The 20,676-nt window shown below is 54.9% G+C and overlaps 1 protein-coding gene across 4 annotated transcripts in view; it reads right to left on the bottom strand.

Annotated features, from left to right (window-relative positions):
* The window catches only part of KCNQ1 (potassium voltage-gated channel subfamily Q member 1), a 362,556-nt gene that overhangs the window by 48,563 nt on the left and 293,317 nt on the right, over window positions 1-20,676 (bottom strand). The gene's annotated exons all lie outside the window — the stretch shown is intronic.

The raw sequence follows: 20,676 nt of genomic DNA, 5'->3' as shown, positions 1-20,676 counted from the left end.
GCTGGCCCTTCTCCTGGGGTCCCGGCCCCGAGGCCAGGGGATTCGTGGCCCCTCGGGGCTTGGTGGGGGGAGCGGGCACCAAGGGGGCCCATGATCTGGATGCTGGCCCCTCTGGGGACGGTTCCTTCTCAGGGGAGAGGGTCTGTGACACCGGTATGAGCAAGCCGGATGCCTGCCTTGTGTCTCGAGCCCCAGGCTGGAACGCCTGCAGGCAGAGGCTTGACTCCTCTCCATGGTGGGGGTGCCGGGGGGGCAAGGCTGCCGGGGGCAGGAGGTGTGGGGGTGGGGGGCACCCGTAGAGGAGCGGTGGGCATCTCCCGCCATGTCATGTCAGAGGTCAGGGCACCCCCCTGGACCGCTGAGTGACTCTGCTCATGCCCGGGCCCTGAGGGGCTGGACATAGGCGCCCTGGCCTTGGCGTCCACCTCGGACGGAGCGGACTCAGGACCTCGGCTGCCACGGCGGCGACGCCGGGCGAGGGGAAGGGGGCTGTGCCGGCTTCCGGCAGGAGGCAGGGGACGGGCTCCTTTCCCCAGCTGCATCCATGCTTACTCTAAACGACACCTCTCCGTGCCCTGGTCGGTGAGAAGGATGGCCACGCGTCTGAGGGCGGGGTGGTCGCGGCGGAGGCACTGTGTCTGCAGGGTGGGTGGGCGTGACGAGGGTGCTGTGCACAGCGGTGTTGGAGCCCACCGCGGGAGGGGGACCCTCTCATGGCCCCGGGGCTGGAGCTGCGTGGTGGGCAGCCCTCCCCTCACCTGCTGAGGACCCTCGGCCTCCTCATCCGGAAGGGGAAGGGGTGGCGGCCACAGCCAACTCCCAGGGGAGGCACCTGCCCAGAGGTCTCCCACCTGGTCTCCCACCGCCTGGAAAAGGCTCTCGCCAGGTTTACGCAGTTGAAAAGCAAGTTAGTTTCCCAACAAAAGGGCAGGGAGAGCGGGGCTGGGTGTCTCTGTGATAACAGAGACCGGGAGCAAGCTGAACCGGGGCAGGACTCTGACTCTGGGGGGACTCTGGCTGAACCCCCGCAGTGGGCCTTGGGGTGGGTAAGGCTGGGCCAAGGGTCTGCTCCGGCCAGGGAGGGAGCCAGGCTTCTGGGCCCCCTATACCCCAGGGGCCCTCCCCCCCAGCTGCTGCTCTGTCCCTGGGTGTGGGGTTCAGAGGTGCCCAGGCGGAGCTCTGGTTTGGGGGTCAGAGGGAAACTGAGGGGCCAGGTCACCGGGTCTCTCGGGGCCAGGTCAGGGGCTCCCCAGAAGGCGGCGCAGACCCCCAACCGCAGGCCCAGGAGCGGCGGGGCCCGCTCTGTGAGTCCTGCTCCTTTTCTGGCCCTCGGCAGAGAGGGGCCCCAGGACAGGGGTCCCCACCATTTCAAGATGCTGGCCTTTACCCCATCAAAGCTTTGGGGGGAGGGGAGGAGGGGCCAGGGAGGAGAGACTGGAAGGTGATTTGCCCGCGGGGCCTCAGCCGGTGCCAAGGGGGGTGCTCAGACGTGCTGGGGGGAGGTGAGGCTGAGTCCTCAAACAGGCTGCTTCCTGGGTGTGGACCCCAGGCCTCCCCGTGCCTGCTCCCCACGGCTCTGCAGCCTGGTACCTGGTCCAGGCCCGGCCCAGGGCTTTCCAGCACGCCCACTCCTCCCAATGCTCTGCAGCTGTCAAAGGGCAGGTGTCGGGGTTCCCTGTCTCAGAGCGATGGGCAGGGACCTGGGGGGCGTCCCCAGCACTGATGGTGGGCCCTGTCTTGGTCCCCGGTCCCTAGGCACGGTCGATCCAAGCCGTCCTCACCCGGGAAGCCGTCTCTGGATGCCGGTGGCTCTGGGCTGCTCCCTCTAACCCCACACATGCCAGCCCCTCTCTGGTGCCTTCAGAGGCCCACATCCTCCCAGCCTCCAAGGGCCCGGCCGAGCTCCAGCTGGGGAAGCCTGGCCCGATCAGGGTGAACCCAGCCCCTTCCTGGCCCAGCCCATGGCCACGTTCTCCCCTCTCTGGCTCTGCCAAGGGCCAGGCTGGCCCCCACTCCGGTGTCTGTAGCCCCTCCCTCTCCATCTCCTTCCTTCTCTTCCACCTGGAGCCCTGGAGTCCACCTGCCTACTAAACAGGTCCACGACAGAATTCGAGATGACCCCTGGCCTGCCCACCCCGGCGTCCCCCACCGTGTGAAGCGCCCCCACCCAGAGGCTCTTGGTAGAAATCTGGTCCTTCCCAACACCCTGTCCTCTCAGTCTGCCCTGTCGACGACGGGTCCGGGGGACTGTGGGCTACGACCCCACGGGCATCCACCCCAGTACAAGGCACACGGGTTGTGTGCTAATCCCACCAGGGCTCCCCTTGCCCTGGCCTCCTGTCCTCCCCGGGAAGCCAGGCCGCCCGGCCCTCAGGCTCACAGAGTGAGTTCTGAAGCCCCTAACTCATGAGCAGGGCCAGGCTCTGTCTCGCCCGCTCTCACAGCTTCAGATGGCCCTGACCCTGGGCCCTTGTGCCTTTGCACAGGCTGCTCACGCTGGGAACTCCTCCAGCCGCACCGGCCTCCACCGTGCTCACTCGTGGTGGTCTCCAGGCCCCCGACCCCCAGCCAGAGGAGGCCCTGCTTGTTGGGTACATGCCTCTTTCAGCTGGGAAACAGGGACTCAGGGGCCGTTCTGTGCATCTCTGCCTCTGCCTGCCGAGCCATGTGCTCCCGGGGCAGGAACCAGCCCAACCCATCACAGGGGCCACTCTCAGTGGGGCCGCCGCTCATCGGCTTCTTTAGTCTCCACGGCGGTCACATCTGGTCCCTCCATCCAGACCAGAGGGCTCACATCTGGGGACACTTGGGGTTCTGGAGAAGGTGCAAGGTTCTCCAGAGAAGCTGCCTGGAGAAGGCTCAAAAGACACTCTTATGGGCGTCAATAGTGCAATTTCTAGATGTGAGCTCTCCTGGTTCCCTGCTAGCTCAGCTGGTAAAGAATCCTCCTGCAATGCAGGAGACCCTGGTTCGATTCCTGGGTTGAGAAGATCCCTTAGAGAAGGGATAGGCTACCCACTCCAGTATTCTTGGGCTTCCCTTGTGGCTCAGCTGGTAAAGAATCCACTCACAATGTGGAAAACCTGGGTTCGATCCCTGGGTTGGGAAGATCCCCTGGAGGAGCGAAAGGCTACCCACTCCAGTATTCTGGCCTGGAGCATTCCATGGACTGTATAGTCCATGGGGTCACAAAGAGTTGGACACGACTGAGTGACTTTCACTTCACTTCGCTTCCCTTCCCTGGTGGCTCAGGCAGTAAATAATCCACCTGCAATGCAGGAGATCTGGCTTTGATCCCTGGATCAGGAAGATCCCCTGGAGAATGGAATGGCAACCCACTCCAGTATTCTTGCTGGGATAACCCCCATGAACAGAGGAGCCTGGCGGGCTTCAATCCATGGAGTTGCAAAGAGTCTGACATGACTGAGCGAGTGAGCACACAATGCAATTTCCATGCTGGTTATCGGATGTGACCCCTTATTACAAGGTACTGTCGTAAAGCCCTAAAACCAAGACCCCATGACTGTTGGGTGCACCCAGGAGGGCCACACATGGGGCAGGGCTGTGATACGGGGTCCCCCCACCGTCCCCAGACATGCTTTGCCTGGGCCGCGCCGGATTCCCTGTCTCCAGCGCTACTGTCACCAGTGGCCAGGTGACACAGGTCCACCCTGGCTGGCGTCGGCGTCTCGGGCCAGGGTCTCACACCACCCCAAGAAGCCCCTGCCCAGGGGTGGGTGCTAGTGGTCTGCCGGAGTGTCCGCAGGCCCCGTCGGGGAGGGGGTGGGTGGACCCTGCTGGGGAGAGCGTCCCTGCGCGGGGGCCGGCGGGCTGGCCACCTCGCTGCCCACACAGATAGCTCTTTATGTGAGACCTGCCCTGAGGCTCCCGGCCGGCAGGGACGGGGGGCTGGGCATGCTGCCCACACTGCTGCCCGGGGCGGGGGTGGGGGCGGCAGCTTCTGCAGGGCAAGAGGGGGCAGGGAGCGGCGTGCTGGCCCCGTGGCTCCGGCTGCAGCCACAGTCACCGCTCTTCAGCCTGTCCTCCACGTGCCAGGCTAACAGGTAAAAACAACACGGGTTGCACGGTGGCCCCGAAGCCCTCTCCCTCCACACGAAGCCTCAGGTCCTTTCCGGGGCTCTCGGGCCTCAGGTTGGCCCATCCCTCCACGCTCCTCCCTAACACGCAGGTGCTCTGCTGCCCTAGTGCTGCTCACACAAGCCGGCGGGTCACCCCACAGGGCGTTTCCACTTGCCGCGTCCTCTGCTTGGGGGCACGGCTCCCCAGATATCCTGGCGCCCTGCTCCCCGTGCCCCAGAAGATCTATTCTGTAGCTCTGCACAGCCTCCCGTCCTTCCCAAAAGGCCCAGGTCTCGTCTGGAAGGAGAGCTTCTCCTGAGAGGCAGCGAAGGCCTTCCTGAAGACCAGCCCGGGTGCCGGGCATTTTCTGGTGCTGGACCCACGGGCACGGGCCCCACACACGGCTCGCCTGGTCTGCACACCGCCTCCCGTCTCCTACATGAGGATCCGGAGGTCAGAGGGGCCCCCACCCCCCCGCCATTGGAGAAGTTATCCCGGAGAAGCAGGCCGCCCGCCCTCATCCCGCAGCCTCTTCCCGGCTCGGGAAGGGGGTCCTGGCCGCCCTGCTCTGGGCCAGCAGGAGCCGGGAGCACGGCATGAATGGACGCCCCGGTGAGGAGTGCGGACGGGGAACGGGGTGGGGAGGGAGTGCTGCCAACCCAAACAGCCAGCGCGCCTCAGCCCCGTGTTTAATCCACAAAAATTTCCATCTGCCTCTGGAGCTCTCGGAACCCGGGCAACGAGAGGCCGTCCACTCGGCAAAATAAACACAGCTCCGCACGGCCAGTGCCATGTGCGAGCGTCCCAGGAAGAAACGGCCGTGTCAGCCATTTTGGGCGTCCCGACGGCCACGCTGGGGCGCCGCCGCTCGCCGCGTGCGGGCCTGCGGCCGGGGACCTGCTGCCGTCCACCTGCCGCCCAGCCCCCGGCAGGCAAGGGGCTGCCCTCTGACCCCGCCAGACTGCCACCCCGTTCCCAGCCTCGGAGGCTCCTGGACGCCCCTGCCCGGCTCCGCAGACCCTGGGGGAGTGTAGGGGGTGGGAGGTGGTCCCCAACCTGGCTGTTGGCCTCCCAGTCCAGCCCGACTCTGGGCCCACTGTCTGCAGCATCCGCAGGGCCAGGGCCTGGGCCGGCCGCCTCTTTTTGGGCCGGTCGCCTCCCAGAGCGGTGGGGACAGCCCTGCCTCTGCGCTGGGACGTCTATTTTTGGTGGTGACCAAGCTGCTGCTTAATATGCAGGACCAGCCAGGGGCAGGCTGTGCCCTGACCCGCAGGGTGACAAGTTTAAAAAAGGGCCCATTTTGATCAAAAGACATGTTTTTTTCTGAGGTCGGCCAAGGCGGCGGGGCAGGGTTCACCACAAAGACGAGGCTGGGGGCGCCCTCACGGCCCGGCCCCCAGGACGGACTGCCTAGCCTGAGCCGGCCCTTGATTACAGAGCCATGAGCAGGCTGCCGGGCGCTGCCCGCCAGCCCGATACGCAGGTCCCTGCCCGCCCACTGCCCGCCCCCACCCTCTCTCAGAAGCCATCCACCCACAGAAGCCGACACAGACTGCAGCTAAAGTTTGAAAAAAAAACGTAAATTTCCTTTCTGGCCAATATTGGAGGCCTATAAATAGAGTCATTCAGGAGAGGCTGACTTGGGGGGAGTGGTGCTCGTCCCCCAGCCGGGCTGGGAGAGAAACACCCAGGAAAAGCGGGGAAAGTGGTCCTGGGGGGCTGCCCCAGATGGGGGTAGCAGGAGGCCGCAGCGCAGGTGGGGAGACAGAGGCTCGGACTCGGGGTGCCAGTCTTGGGCTCCATGGTCGGGGCGGAGCAGAGCGGGGCTCTCCGGCTGGCCCTGACCCCCTCCCTCATGCCCACTCTGCAGTCAGACGCCAGGCGTCGAGGCTCTGGGCTTGCAGCACTTGCCCGGCCCCAGGCCCTCTGCCGTGAGGGTCCTCTGCTTGGGTGTGCATTAAGCCCCGCATCCTCCCGACAGTGCCTGCCTTAGTTGCACCAGCGTCATCCCCTCCGCTGACCAGTGGGAAGATGCGCACATGAGAACTGATATGACTTCCTGGGTCCGTGACCCGTGAGTCGGGGGGACGACTTGAGCCGCAGCTGCTGGCTGCAAAGTGCTCAGGGGAGGCCGGGGCTTTGCCCTCTGTGAGATGGGAGGAGGAGGCCCCTTCGGACCACACGCCCGTAGGCGGCCTTGTCCTTCCCGTCAGAGGAAGACGCGTGAATGTGACAACACACGGGCGTGGGAGCCAGGCTTCCCGGCCCTGGACTTGGCTCCGCCCCGTTGAGGCAGGACTGCAGAGACGCGTGGGGTCCCGGGTCTGGGGAAGAGGTGGTACAAGGGGCCTTGGAAGCCCCTGGCTGGTCGCACCACAGGCAGCTCTGGGGCAGATCCCAGGCCCTTGGGTGTCGGGTCTGGGCACGGCAGCCACGGGAGACCAGGCCTGGACAGGTGGCCCGGAGCCCACATACCCTCCCCTTGGGCAGAGTGGGAAACTGAGGCTCAGAGAAGCTGGTGAGCAGTGCCCACCCCCGGGGCGGGCGTCTCTGGGATGTACCGGGTGCGTCTCCGCCAGCCTCCTTCAGTCTCAAGCCCCCCAGAGGTCGGGCCTATGACACGTGGGGTGCAGTCTTCCAGATCACTGTTTTGGCTGAACACCCCCCACGCCAGGCCCCCGGCCTAGAACCTGAGCTGGAACAGACTCCTATAGCCAGCACTCATGTTCCTTCCTGGGAGGCCAGGCCTCCGAGGGGGTGAGGCTACCATCACGGGGGGACGGGCTCTCGCTGGCCAGGAGGAGGTGGACTGGTGGGGTACAAAGAGGGGATGAGCCACGAGGCCAGCCCTCCTGCTTCCATGTCAGGAGAAGCTCAGGACCCCAGCGGGGCGGGCATGCCACCCTGAGAGTCAGCTCCAGGCCAGTGCAGCGCTCACCTCCCTCCTGCGACTGTGGCCTCTTGGACATGCCCCTCTGGATACCACAGGGTCCTGAGGATCTTACCCTTGACGGGATGAAAGGGCTGAGAGGCCTACAGGTCCCCTGGGGCCACCCGACCAATGCCCTCATTCAGGGACAGGGAACCGAGCATCTGAAATGAAGGGGTGGGATTTCAGCATCTCCTGCAAAAACTGGACTCACGGGTGTGTTGGGTGACCCGGTCCTCTGACCTCGGGGTGGGGTGGGGGGCTCCTGCAGAGGTGGCTAAGCCCCTCCGAGAGGAAGTCCTGCGCCAGCCCTGTCAGCGGGACCTTGGGGATGAGAGTGGAGGGAGGAGGGCTCGGACGGCGGCTCTGGCCCCCAGAGCTGACCACACTGCCCGCCCTTCGGCCCTGGTTTGTCCCTTTTGTGCTCATGGCGGTGCCAGCCTGTGCGGGGGTCAGATGGTCAGACCTGAGTCTCCCAGGCCTTCCTCCCTGGGTGCCCCCTAACCCTGATGGGGGCTTGACCCACAAAACCAAGTCTAGTGTGTTGGCCTCTAGGGTGCTGGGCTGTGCTAGGGGTCCTGCTGGGGGCAGAGGGCAGAGCCCCTGGCCATGCTGCTGTTCCTGTCCAAGGCAGCTGCTGACCTGGGGCCTTGGGGAGGGCTGTTGAGGGGAGCTGTGTGCGGGCAGGGGCAGGTGGGCAGGCCCACGTCACGGGGTGTGTCTGTCGTCTCTGGGGGAACATGGGTGGAGGAGATGGACGTCCCACCACACGATGACCTCAGAGGGTCCTGCTGGGACAACAGTCCCCACACTGCTCCGGGTGGGACCATGTGGCTGGTTCTGCCAGTGGGATGGAGCAGAAGTGATGTGTGTGTACGGCTTCTGGGCTGGGGCTGGACCTCGGGCCTGGACACTATGGGCCATGTCCCTCATCTTGGCGTGGAGTCTTGGGAAAGGAGGCTCAGATCAGTGACCAAGACTTGGGTGCTAAGGGAATCTGGAGTCCTGGGGAGGGGCTGTGGGGGGATGCTGAGTTTAGGGGCTAGTTTTTCTGGCGGGAGAGCAGCCCAGCAGGCAGAGGACCGAGACCAGAGCAGGAAACGGGACGGGACAGCACGTTTCTACCTGAACAACCTCAAGCACGCACACAGACTGCAAGGTGCACCCTGCCTTGAACAAGCGAGGATGGGGCAGCTCACAGCTGCACCCCGGCTGTCTGCTGCCGGGACAGCCCCAGTGCCCTGGAGCTGGGCTCTGCCCCCTGGCCCTCCCCATGGCCATTCTGGGCAGCGCGGTTTCTGGGAACCCGGGTTCTCGGCATCTCAGGTTTCTGATTTAGCCACTCATCAGCCACTGACAGCCATCGGGCCGGGTGGTACTGACAGCCGGAGGAGTCTCCTTCACTCAGCGCTTTGCTCGCTGCAAAGAGTGGCTCCTCATTTCTTTCAGTCACTCATGAGAGCATGGGTAGCATCGTGACACGTAGGCCTCTGACCCTGGAGCTTCCTTTCCTGGGATCCAAAGGTACATGTATTTTTAATGTTCACAGATGCTGCTAGATTCCTTTCCAGAAGTGTAACCCTGTAGTAATTTGAGTCCCCACCAGCAATGTGTAAGAATGCCTGTTTTCCCACATGCGTGCCAGCACTGGGTATTATCATTTTCTTAAACCATGATGTCACTGTGCATTCCCTTGGCCACTGGTGGGGGTGGGCCTCTTCCCACAGATCTTTGGCCAAAGCTGGGCCGTCTGTTGAAAGATGCCCCCCGAGCCAGGCTCTAGGCAAGGCCTGTGGGGGCTGCCTTGGCCGTGAGAATGCTGCGCTCTGCGTTGGCTTCCTCCAGGACTGCAGCAGTCCCAGGGCCGTCAAGTCTCCTTGTGGCTCGAGGGGTGCAGGGACCCCCTGGCAGGCCTGCCCACCTCTGCCCAGGAATGGGGATGGCAGCGCTTAGCGTCAACTGACGCTTTCATTATAGGTTTATCTTTGAAACCCTAGACAAAACAGGGCTTGTGTGGTTTGACTGAAGAGCCAGCACCTCAGGACCTCGCCATCCACTAAGACGGCTCCTCAGGAAAGAAAAAATACACTAACCTTAAAATAACCAGTTCCCAGAATAGCAGCTAATGACGGCTTCTGAAGGGGGCCCTTTGATCAGGCAAAGCCCACGCCTTCGCCTATTTACGGCCCTGCCACTCAAGAGCAGTTCACCAGCAAAGAGAGGAGTGTTGCAGGAGCAGAGGGATGTGGGGCGCAGGGCACGGGGTGGGGGGAGCCCCTTTGAGACTGCCCAGCCTTCAGAGGCAACTGGCCCCAGCTGGAGATGAGGTGCCCTGCGGAGCCCGAGGCAGCCTGGGAATGCAGCCTCACAAGATGAACGCGGTTCTTATGGCCCCTTGGAGCCAAGGCTGATGGGAGACAGATGCTGTCGTAAGAACCAGGATGCCAGGGGATGGTCGTCAGGGAGGTGTGGGTCACGGGCTCTGGAGGCTCGCGTCTGAGGACTGGGAGCCCAGGAGGGGGCAAGGACGCTCAGAGGGGAGGCTGGGCCTGGGAGACGCTCCCCACCTGCCCCGACCACCTGCCCCACGTCAGCACCTGCTCACCCGCGTGGGTTCGCCCAGCACTCCCCTGGGCCCGGCCACATGCTCAGGGGCCACTCCCGCCTCTGCCGGCCAGCACACCACAGTCTGAAGTTATGGTACCAGAGCCTGCTCACCAGCCACGCTTGCCTATGGACCACTGGAGATGTGGCTGACACCGAGGAATTGGATCTCAATTTGATTGAATTTTAATGAATTCAGATCTAAATACAGATCCCCAACTCAGTTATTAGAAAACTTTAAGGACAGTTGTTTAGGAATGCTAATTCAAGCATGAGAATCTCCCTTTACGACTGTAAATCTTCTGATGTCTAAATGCGGACCAAGCAGTTCTTATGTAAACTCAGCATCCAACGAGAGGCACGCTCGAAGTCTAAAACACACACAGGCTTTCGGAGACAGGATGTTGTCCGCCCTAACTGTTCTCTTGATATTATATATTGAAATGATCATTTTAAATTTTATTTTTTAGTTTTTGGTCATGCTGTGCAGTATATGAGACCTTAGTTCCCTGACTGGGGATTGAACCCAAACCCTTTGCAGTGGAAGCGCAGAGTCTTAACCACTGACCCCCAGGGAAGTCCCAAAGTGATAATGTTTTAATCTTCCGGGGCTAGATAAAATATATTGCAATGAATTTAACTTGTTTCTTTTTATTTTTCTAATGTGGCTATTAGAAAGTTTGAAACTATATCTGTGGCTCCCATTACATTTCTACTGGGCAACGTTGGTCTGAATTGGGGACCAGCAAACTTTCTTGTAAACTGCCAGATAGTAAATATCATAGGCTTTAGGGATCACACACAGGCTTTGTCACACATTCTTTAGGTCAGGGGCCAGATTTGGTCCCTGGGCCCCAGTTTGCTGCCCCCTGGTCTAGAGGCTCCTATCTCTAGATCCTTGGCCTCAGTGCAAGTTAGAGGGGGAGTCCTTTCTCTCTGAGGGCCAGGGGGCTTGGAGAAGAGCATTCCTCTCAGTCCAGTCCCGAAGGACTGCTGGCCCAATACAGAACTGCTGGAGCCCTGGAATGAGATCTACCATCACTGAGACCGCACAGACCTGCACGAACTGGACACACCGCTACTGCCCAACGTCTCCCAGTTTCATAGGGAGATGAAGCCTCAGAAGGTCAGGAATCAGTACATGGGGTCGGAACAGCAGCCATCAGACCCAGGCTGCCCAGAAAAACTCCACCTTCCAAACCCTGACTCTGTGCCCTGTAAGTGAACAAGACCCTGTCTGCCCACAGGACTCGTTGGCCTTGATGAGCTAGTCAGGAGGTAAGAGAGATCAGAGGCTGAACGCGCAGTGAACGTGGAACCCACAGAGGTAAGAGGTGTCCTGAAGGCATTTGACGAACTGAGTAAACTTGAGCTTTGGTTTTCACAGTCTCACAGGGGATGGATTCTTAGGTATCCAAGCCCAGACCTGCCCCAGGTGGGAAGTGTTATGGCAGAGCCCTACATAAAGCTGGAACCTTCAAAGTGCTCTGTGTTCAGTGTGAAGGTTCAATGGTCAGTGAGAAATAACCCAGTCTCTGAAAAGACTAGATAGAAAATTGCTTTGCTGCTAACAGGAGTGGAACAATATTTGATCTGAGAAGCCATATCCACAAACTGGTATGCTAAGCTTGGAAGCCCAAATGCACACCACATGAGTGGTCTCAAAAATGTTGAGCCTAGAATTTATAGTTCAGGCTGGTAGTACTTCCACATGTATAGCAATGGAAGAAATTAACATGGATCCTCCCCAAGGTCAACTCCACATTAGACCTCAAAAATCCTCAAAGATACATGGTAAGATATATGAACTTATGATTAAAAAAAGGAAATCCTCAAAGGGAAAAAAACACCATGAATGAGAGCCAGGAGAAAAAAACATAAACAGATAAGGTGACTCACAAAGACTTAGATACCAGGATTAACAGAAACTGAATCTGCCTGTAATGCAGGAGACCTGGGTTTGACCCCTGGGTTGGGGAGATCCCATGGAGAAGGGAATGGCTTACCCACTGCAGTATTCTTGCCTGGAAAATTCCATGGACAGAGGATCCTGGCAGGCTACGGTCATGGAGTCTCAAAGAGTCAGACATGACTGAGCAACTAAAATTTTCACGCTTTCAAACATAAAAGTATAAAACATAAAAGTATTCAGTACACTTCAAGAAAATTTTTTTTCAAGTTTGAACGTACAAGTGAAAAGAAAGGTACTATAAAAAGGTCTATCAAGTATGCATAAGAACCAAATAGGATTTCCATAAATAGAAAAGCAATCATTGAAACTTAAAATTCTTTGGATAGTTTTACCTGTAGACTAGACACAGTTGAAGAAATACTTAGTGAATCGAAAGATGGATCAGAAGACATTATCCAGAATACAGCGCAGAGAACAAAGTGGTTTTTTGTAGAAGAGAGAGAAGCACTTAAAGACGTGAGAGGACTGAGATGGCCAACCAGATATTTAGTGAAAGTTCCAGAAGAAACAGTGAACTAAAACAGAATATGAAGAAATAGTGGGGAGTACAATCCAGACCTGATGCAGTTCACCAACCACAGATTAAGGAGACTCAACGAATTTCAAGCAGAATGAACAAAAGACACTCTCTAATAACACAACACCGTGAAAATGCAGAACGCTAGAGTCAAGGGGAAGAGCTTAACACCAGACAGAAAGAAAAGACGCATTGCCTTCCAAAGAGCAATGACGCATTGTCATCTCTGTTCTCAATGCAAGCGATGGAAATCAAGAACAGCTTGAGGATATTTTCATTGTGTTAAAAGAACATCATTTTGGTAACCTAGGGTCTAAAATTTTGTAGCCAGTGGAAGTATTTTTTAAGAACAACAGTAAAACCATCATTTTAAAACAAAATCAGAAGGGTTTTGATTTTTGCTGAGTCAAATTCTAATGAATACTTCAGTCAAGAAAAGTGACCCCAGATAGAAAATCTGAGATGAAAAATAAATGATGCGTGACAAAAGATGCGAATAGATGGGTAAATTTAAAACACATATTGATTATATAAAACACTACTGATTATGTTTGAACTTACATATACAACAAAACCTAAGTTAGTTGGAGTGATTGAAACTAAAATGTTCTAAGGTACTTATTTTATTCCAGATGTGGGTAAACATAGCAAATGGCTTTATTATATAACTGTTTATAAAGTCCCAGGTTACCCTCTACAAGAATGGTCATATAACTTCAAAACCAGTAAAAGAAAATGTGCAAGAAAGAAGAGAAAAGTAAACATTAAAAAATTTAGTACAGATAAAAAGCACAAAATACATGGCTATAAATCAATCAAAATATATTGGAAATTATATTAAGTATAGATGTATTAAATGATTTTTTAAAATCTAGGCTTTACAAAAGACATCTAAAATGTGTATACGATTAAAAAAAGAATTAAAAAACCCAACACCAAAATCAGAAAGAAAAAAAAAAACACAAGAAAACTACAGAACAGTATCTTTTATGAATATAGATGCAAACATTCCTAACAAAATCTTAGCAAACCAAATCCAATGACAGACAAAAGAGATTGTACACCATGATTAAGTGGGAAATACAAGATTGGCTTAAAACCCCCAAATCAGTTTATATATCACATCATATTAATAGAAATAAGGGCTAAAAACACATGACTGTCTCAAAAGTTGCAGAATGGGCAATTGAGAAAATCCAACATCCATTTCTTAGAAGAACTCTGAGCACACACTAGGAATAGAAGGAAACATCCTCAGCTCAACAAACAGCATTTAATGAAACATCGTATTTAATGGTAATGATGGAATAGTTTGCCCTACAAGACTTTCTCTAGCCACTTTTAGCTAACATTTTACTAAACAGTCAAGCTAGTACAATTAGGCAGAAAAGGAAATTAAAAGCATACAGATTGGAAGGAAGACATAAAATTGTCCTTATTCGTCCATGACAAAAGTGAAAGTGAAAGTTGCTTAGTTGTGTCTGACTCTGCAACCCCATGGACTGTAGCCTACCAGGCTCCACAGTCGATAGAATTCTCCAGATCAGAATACTGGAGTGGGTAGCTGTTCCCTTCTCCAGCGGATCTTCCCAACCCAGGGATCAAACCCAGGTCTCCCACATTGCAGGCGGATTCTTTACCATCTGAGCCAGCAAGGAAGCCCCATATATAACATGATCCTATATATAGCAAATCCTAAGGAATCAACAACAACAAAATTTACTAACATTAATAACAATGAAGTCACAGTTTATAAGCTTAACATAAAAATTTAATTGCATTTCTATATACTGCTGCTGCTGCTAAGTCACTTCAGTCGTGTCTGACTCTGTGTGACCCCATAGATGGCAGCCCACCAGGCTTCTCTGTCCCTGGGATTCTCCAGGCAAGAATACTGGCGTGGGCTGCCATTTCCTTCTCCAATTTCTATATACTAGTAACAACTCAAAAATGAAATTAAGAAAACAATTCCATTAACAGTACCATCAAAAATAATAAAATATTTAGAAAGAAAGTTAACAAAGGATACGTAAGATTTATACACTGAAAATTATAAAATATAATGGGAAGAAATTAAAATAGATCAAATAAACAGAAGGATATACCATGTTCATGAACTAGAAGACTCAATACTGTTAAGATGTCAAGTTTTCCAAAATGGATCTATAGATTCAATACAATCTCTAGGAAAATCCTATCAAGTTTCTTCTTCTTTTTTTTTTTCTCTCTCTCTTTTATTTATTTATTTTTTTGGTAGAAACTGGGAAGCTGACTCTAAAATTCATATAAAAATTCATAAAACTTAGAAAGGGCAAAATGATTTGAGAAAGAAGAAAATTGGAGGACTAACACTACCTGATTTCAAAACTTACTACAAAGCTACAATAATCAAGATAGAGTAATGTGGATTTAAAGACAGGGCTAGAGACCAGTAGTCCAGAATTGAGAATCCAGAAATAAAGCCATATACTTATGTTCAATTGATTTTTGACAAAGACATCATGAAAATTCAATGAGGGAAATGTAACCTGTTCAACAAATGGTACCAAGGCAACTAGATATCTATAAGCAAAAAGAACAAAAACCAAACCAAGACAACAAAAAACCCCAAACATTTCCACATACCACATCCCCAAATTAACTCAAAATAAATCACAGACCTAAATGTAAGCGTTAAAACTAAAAAAAAACTTCTATGAGAAAAAAAATAGAAGGAAATGTTCATGTCCCTGGAATAGGCAAAGAAGTCTTAGATATAACATCAAAAGCATGAGTCATACAAGAAAAGATAAGTTGGACTTCTTTACAATGTAAAACTTCTGTGTTTTAAAAGACATGATTAAGAACATGAAAAGGCAGCCACAGAGTGGGAGAAAATACTTGCAAGTCATATATCTGATAAAGGACTTGTATCCAGAACATATAAACAACTCTTACAACTCAAGAACAGAACTACTTAATTAGAAAATAGTCAGGAGGGTTGAATAAACATTTCCCCTGAGAAGACTATGAATGGCTAATAAGCACATGAAAAGTTGCTCAACATCATTAGTGATTAAGGAAATGCAAATCAAACCCACAGCTAGAATGGCGAAAAGAAAAAAGACCAACCATACCATGTATTTGTAAGGATATAGAGAAAGTGGAACCTTTGTGTGTTACTGGTGGGAAATCAAAATGGTACGAACTATTTGGAAAACAGTTTAGAAGTGTTTTTGAAAGTTAAACAGAAACTTACCATATGACCCATCAATTCCCCTCTTAGGAACCTGACCGAAGGAAATGAAAACGTATGTCCATACACAGACTCGTAGATAAAAAGTTCACAGCGGCGTTGACCATAATAGCCCCAAACTGGAAACAGTCCAAACGTCTATCAACTTGCAAATGGATAAACAGAATGTGGTTGATCCATACAACAGAATGCTGCTGAGTGTTAAGAGGAAAAGAAACACATGATGCATCACAGACGACCCTCAAGAATGTGACATTACGTGAGGAAAGCTAAACACACAACACCACAAGCTGTCTGATTCCATTTATAGGGAACATCCAGCAAAGGCAAATTTCTAGTCTTATAGAAATTTAAGGATACAGAGACAGAAAGCAGGTCAGTGATTGACTGTGGCTGGTGGCGGGAGCTGGCAAATGGAATTGAGGGAATTGGGGGTGTTGAAAATGTTCTCAAACTTCATTTTGATGTCGGTTGCGCATTAAATTAGAGATTTACTAAAATGTATTGTCTGCATTTACAGTGGGTGAATTTTATGGCATGTAAATTACACCTCAAGAAAGCTTAAAAAAAAGATTACAAAGAAAATTAGGTTTGTATAACAGTGATAATAGGCTTTAAGAGGGGGGAAAGCCTGCTTGGGAGAAAGAGGGTGCTATGGAATTAGAACACATTGAATCCAGCAGTGAATATACAAAAAATTGAATATTATATGTACCTGATCACAAGATCTAAAACATATACGAGGCAAAAATGGACAGAAATATAAAGAAAAGTAGGAAAATTCTCCACAATAGTTGGCACTTCAATACATTTCTCAGTGATGATAGGTCAAGTAGATAAAAACATTCCAGTGAGGAACCAATTACCAAGCTTGTTCTAACAGACACGAGTATAACACCACAACTGACAACTTTAAAATACACATGGTATTCAAACAGAGAAGGTACATTTACAAAAATTGATGACATCTTGTACCTATGCAACATATTTCAAAACGTTTCAAAAGATTGATGCCCTGCAGAGCGCTGTCTCTGACAGTGGAGCAATCACACTTAAAACAATGATGAAAATCACATTGCAAAATGGCTCCTGGGATATATAAGAGGTCATAGTGCAGACTGGAGAAATCTTTATGTGAATGAACATTAAAATTAAATGCTGCAGATTAAAACCTGGGGCATGAAGTTTCAGTGGCATTTAGAGAAAAATCAAACTGTCGCCTTAAGAGCACACATTAGAAGTCTAGAGAGACTTAAAATGAACTCAACCTAAGAAGTTAAAGAAGGAATAATACATTAAATCCAGGTAAATACAAGGAAGGAAATAAAGTGAACGAAACAAAACAAACTAACAAAAGGGAGGACCAACAAAGTCAAAACTCTGTTGAAGACATGAGTAAAATTGTCAAGGAGCCGGCAAGCTTGACCCATGGAAATGCATGGAGGCACAGACAAGCAAATGAAATAGGGGCCTGGTAGCTCGATGGTAAAGAATCCACCTGCCAACGCAGGAGACAAGAGAGTTTGATCCCTGGGTTGGGAAGATCCCCTGGATGGGGCAGGGGACGGCAACCCACTCCAGTACTCTTGCCTGGAGAATCCCACGGACAGAGCAGCCTGGCGGGCTATACAGTCCATGGGGCCGCAAAGAGTCGGGCACGACTAAGCGGCTAAACAACAACAGCAAACCGCTGATGGTACAGGTGCTAAAATGCCAATAAATGCCAATAAATATGAAAACGAGGGTGGGACATACACACTGTTAAGAGTGAGCAACTTATCAAAACTGACACAGGAAGAGATAGAGAACACTACCCGTCCCATAAGCATGCGAGTCACTGACTCAATTAAAAATCTGCCCACGAAGAACACGCAGGCCTGGGTGGCTTTGCCTTCAAGTTTCTCCAAACATTCTGAGGAAGAAAACCCTAATCCTATACAAAGTATTCTAGAATGCAAAAGAAGAGAGATTGCTTCTTAACTCATCCCGTAAGGCTCTCCTAAACTGGATGCCCAAACAGATGAGAACAGGACCCATCTCACCCACAGACGTGGACACAAAGATTCTGAAGAAAAGGTGAGCAAGAGAGCTTCCGCATTGTCTAAGAAAGAGTATATAATGGGAAGGACGGGGGTGCAGTGGGGAGAGGCCAGAGACCACATAGATGTCTGGAAAAATAGTCTAAGCCCAAGATAATAGAGGCCCAAACTCCGTGGGCAGGGTGTGTAGCTGGCGTGCGAGGGTGAGCTGTTTTGAGGGGCTCTAGGGAGGGAGGCAGGGGGAGCTGCCGGGATGGTCGAGCCTCTGGGTCCTGCTTTTAGGCCCGGGGGATGGAGAGGTCCGGGAGGAGGCCTGAGCAGGAGGAGGAGGTTGGGGGCAGACTGGGCCCTCCTGGTCCAGGGCAGGGGCTGGGGAGGTGAGGCGGTGGGGTGCCCGGGCTGGGGGCATTTCAGTCCAGGGGAGAGGTGTGCCCGTCTAGGGTTCTAGGACAGGGGGCAGTGAAGGAATGCCAGGTGGGGGAGGGCCCTTCCCACCCTTGCTCTCTGAACTGGGGCCTGGAAACCCAGGACTCCCGGTGTCCGGCTCTGAGCCATGAACATTTCCGGCAAAAACAGAGAAGAAAGAAATTCTCCCAGCCCACTGTGTTCCTCATATCAGCAAAAGCAGTGTGAGCTGAGCTTGCAAAATAAACAGGGCTCAATGTAAACACTGCAGCAGGTCCAGGGGCCAGAGCTAAGAATACACGCTGGTGGGGGGAGGTGGGAGCCGACTGCTTCATCGGGTCCCCAGAGAGCCCAGGGTCCCTGCCCCGCGGCAGCCCTGATAGGGAGGGGCCCAGGGGCTGGGGGTCGTGTTCTCAGGACCTGTCCCAGGGCTGGCAAGGCGTCCCTACCACCCCCACCCCCCCACCGGGGCAGAGTCTGACCACGGCCGTCAGCGGACCCCGCTGCCTGCCCCCACCCCAGTCCCCAGCCTGGCCCTCCTTGTTCTGACGCGGCCTCTTCTCACCAGACCCCTTGTGTTTATGAAATTCTTTTCTGCTGTCTCTCTCCACCTTATCTGCCCCTCTGTCCGTGGCTTCCGCTGGGGCTAGCTCTAACTAGCTAATTAGACAGCTGCACAAACTCCCTGGGCCTCGGTTTCCCCACTTGTAAAAGAGAATTTATTTGGGCAAAGGCTGTCCTTCCCCTCCTCCCTCCTCCAAGTACAGAACCCGATGAGCAAGAGCAGTTCCCGCGTCTCCTCTGGGGACCTGCGGGTCCCTCAGGCCCCTGGGTGAGGCCGGGGTGGGGGGTGCGGGGTGTGGGCCCCGGGCAGGACGCTGTTTCGGCCCTGCACGCCCCTGGAGCCAGGCAGGCCTGGACAGCCAGCCCAGGCCAGGGACAGGTGTGCCGGGCTCCCCCTGACAAGACAGGGGTTGGGGGGTGGGGGGGCCGCGTGCCTCCCGCGCCCCCTCCCCCTCCTCTCCCAGCCGGCTGGGGGGAGGCCGCTGCCCTCCCCGCCGAGGGCCGGAGCCCAGATGAGGAAGCAGTTGGGGGCCAGGCTCCCTTCCGGCCTGAGGCCGCCGGCGTGCGGGGAAGGCCCGGGGGGCTTGGCTGGCGGGCTGGCTGGCACTGCCAGCACCGCGGGCCTGCTGGGCGTCTGAGGCCGGACGGCTGCTGCGTTTCCTGCCCCCAACTTCCCGCGTCAGCAGGATTGCCAGGGGGTTGTTTATGGTCCTGATGGCCGCTGCGATAAGCCGATAACGTGGGGCCCAGCACGGCCCCTTCCCAGGGTCCATCCGCGAGGGGCGTCGGCCGGCGGGGGAGGGGCCCACAGAGGCCTCGCCTGGGTCCGCGCACGTCCACGGGGGGCGGGGGGCGTGGAGCAGGCTCGGGACTCTGAGTGACGGAGCCTCTCGGCCTAACCAGCTCCGCGGGGCACGGGGGGACGAGGCAGATTCCTCGCTGCCCGGGAACAGGCGGCCCCTCTCCTGGGCGCAGAGCCTGATCGGCGCGGAGGCCGCAGGGGCCTTGCCCCCAAACTGTGTCCTCTAGGACCCTCCCCAGCTTTGTTGTTCCGATCTGAAGAAATGTGGGTCTGCGATGGGGTACCCCCAAGGCCAGCAAAGGCCCCACCTCGCCTGCCACACTGCCCCTGGCTGACTAAGGGCCATGTCTTGATTCTTAGACCCCACAGGTGCCCGGAGGGCTGCAGGGGACCCTGGGCGGCCCGCCACCACCCCCAGAGGACACCGGGCTCCAGTCTAGGCTTGAAGGAGTGGCTTGTCCCGAATAGGGCAGAGTCGTAGGATAGGAAAGCCCCAGGGCAGTGGGACAGGGGACAGAGCCAGGCCAGGGCAGGGACACAGGGCGGTGTGAGTGTCTGGACGCTGGGACAGTGGGTGCCCCGAGGGCAGCTGGGAGGGTGCCGGCTCACGGGCCGGGGGGCCGCCGTAGCCCCTGCCGGCTGTGGGGGTCACTCAGCAAAAGCTGTCCCGGGGCCAGGCGCGGGGGTCGGGGGCCAGGTCCGCTCCCTGGCTCTACCTTGGCTTCCTTTATTTTTCTGTTGAAATATTTATTTGGCTGCAGCGGGTCTTAGTTGTGGCACGAGGGGTCTTGTTTTCAATTGCTCCATGTGGGATGGGCATGTGAACTCTCTTGTTGTGGCCTGTGGGACCTGGGTCCCGACCAGGGATCGAACCTGGGCTCCCTGTGCTGGGAGCGTGGAGTCAGCCCCTGGACCACCAGGGAAGGCCCCCTCTGCTTCCTGTGATGGCTGGAAGCCCCACCCAGAGGGCCTGGTCTGCTGCAGGGTCACCTGCTGCTTCTCGTGGAAGCTGCCAGCCCTGGTCACACACAGGAGGCAGAGTGAGAGCCAAGGACCAGCCAGCAAGGAGGCAGAGTCCAGGGCCCCGGAGGCTCTGATGCCGCCGGCCTGGGGAGCTGACCACTCTGGGTTTCAGTTCCCATCCTGCCGGACAGGGCATCTACCACTGCACGGTCCGCTGTAGGACAGGACAAAGGCCCTGCTCGGCCCTGTGCTAACCGAGGTGGGCCAGCCCTCCCGTGGGGTCAGGATGTTGGGGTCACACAAACCCAGAGGGGCAGGCCGGCGCGTGAGGGCCCCCGTTTCACCTGCACAAGCGACCTTCCCTCTCGGACCCCCCCGTACTGGATCGTGACCCCACACCCGCCCCAGCCGGGGAAGACTGCAGGTGGGCAGAGGGTAGTCCTGCAGGCCCGGGCTGGGGGCAGGGTGGGGCAGCAACTGGGAGCCATGCCCCTGCCCACCCGCCCAGCTGCAGCAGAGATGGACATGGGCCAGAGCCAGGCGTTGCCCAGGAAACGGAGCAGTGG

This window comes from Dama dama, chromosome 2, assembly GCF_033118175.1.
Source record: "Dama dama isolate Ldn47 chromosome 2, ASM3311817v1, whole genome shotgun sequence".
NCBI lineage: Eukaryota > Metazoa > Chordata > Mammalia > Artiodactyla > Cervidae > Dama > Dama dama.
This window is presented reverse-complemented; position numbering and strand designations above follow the sequence as displayed.